This window comes from Molothrus aeneus, chromosome 4 (assembly GCF_037042795.1).
Source record: "Molothrus aeneus isolate 106 chromosome 4, BPBGC_Maene_1.0, whole genome shotgun sequence".
Taxonomy (NCBI): domain Eukaryota; kingdom Metazoa; phylum Chordata; class Aves; order Passeriformes; family Icteridae; genus Molothrus; species Molothrus aeneus.
Window position 1 is genome coordinate 32,406,492 of NC_089649.1, and position 1,891 is coordinate 32,408,382.

A 1,891-nucleotide genomic window follows, 5' to 3' on the forward strand; every position below is an offset into this window, starting at 1 on the left:
GTGGTATTTGGTATCTTCCTTTTTAAAGCTTCTGAAATAGCTGTTGTTGTTGTAGCTGAGGTCTAACAGCACATGGACTATTAGATAACCCTTCAGCAAAGTAAGTAACTCTTACAAGAGGTGTCTAACAAGCTACACAAAATTTGGAACTTGGTTGGTTATCCTTGGAAGTTTTACCCCACTTATATGTAAACAAGAGCTCTTACAGTGTGAAAAATATGGGCAAAAATAGTGGAAAATGAAGACAGTGACTGTTGGAATAGGTGGTGCAGAGGTTTCACAGGTATGTTCTCTTTAGTTCTTTCCATAAGCTTTTGAGCTAGCTGAAAATGTCTTACTATTAGATAATAAATCTAGTTTCTAAAATTGCTCAACTGAACAGGAGTGAGTGACCCCTCATGTCTACTAGATTATGAAGTGGTTTGTGCATTTGGTCTGATTTAGTTTCAAATAAAGAGGTTTTTGATTTCTCTCAGATCTTCCATGACCTTTCTATTTAGTATTCTGAAGCTTATTGGAAAATTCTTATTTAGAAATAAAAACAAAGGAGATGAGATGATCAACTGTATTTGTGCTTCTTTGAGCAAGTCTGAATTAGTCTGATTTGTAGGATCTAAGCATTTCTTACTTACAGACTGAAATGCTTGCTTGTGGGTCAGGTTACCAAGGACTGGAAGTAAGAAAAAAGCCAAGGAACTTTGGCATCAAGGACTTGATAGTGAGGAGAAAACCCAGCCACCTGACTGCTCCAGTCCCTGATCTCTTTGATACTTGTTAACCATTGGACTGTCTTAGTGATTTGTGCAGTTTGCCAACCTGTTTTTCCATCCAGGCCTTCTAAGACTCCATGAAACTCCTCTGCTCTGATTTCACTACTTTAAAAAAATTGTAGTTAAGCTGTTGCTCATACCAGCTGGTTGAATTTCTTTTTAAAGGGCACTTAGCCAGTTTCTCAGAATCCAAATGTTCAGGATGGTGGCAGATTAAGAAGAGGGATGTGCAGAGGCCGGCAGACATTAAATAGCCAAGCACTGGGAAGGGGTGGAGACCTGCATTAATGAATACTTGCAAGGTATGGCTGAGAGGGTGGCCAAAGAGCTTTTAGAACTGAGAGCTGCAAAGGGGAAAATAATAACTCAGATTTGAAAAATCCTCTAACACTGAAGTCAGATTCCATGATTTGTTCAGAAGACGTGACTAGAAGTAATATGAATGTTTATAGTGAACAAGCAACTGAACTGTTTTCCTGCTTATGTAAGTGGCAAGGAAGATCACAGATCTGATGGAGGAGTTCTCCTCATATGTAAAAATGGTTTCAAGGCTACAGCAGTAAACATGAACTATATTCCAAAGTAACTAAGTCTTGTGCCAAAATTCTGCCAGTCTTTCTCCCTACTTTTCTCTCTTTTTGAAAAAGTTATATAGCGAAGCTTTCTGCTGATCATCTGTGCACCATATCCTTTGGTTTTCTGTACTTACAGCTTTGAAGAGGTCAATCAGGACTAAACATACAAAACAGGATTTTGGATATAAAGGACACGAAGCCAAGTGACAAACCACGAGACTGTGACTTGTGTAAGGCTTCTGATCCCATATAAAATTAGCTTAAGTGGACACATGCTAGTAATCCACATGCTGGAAAATTGCTCTTATAATAGTTGCAGTCAGTTGTCTGTCTGGCACAATCCCAAAGCTAAAACAGTTTAAGCAGTACAAGTAGAGTAGCGCTTTGTCTTGAAATCCTAAGGTCAACACATGGCTGAAGGGCTTAGGAGTGACAGTCAAGTGTTCAAATATAATCTCATAAACTGGATTTTTTTTTTTTCATTTGGAGCTACAGAAGAGATTCCTCTGATATCTGACAAAATGATGTTTGAGATAGAGCAGATTT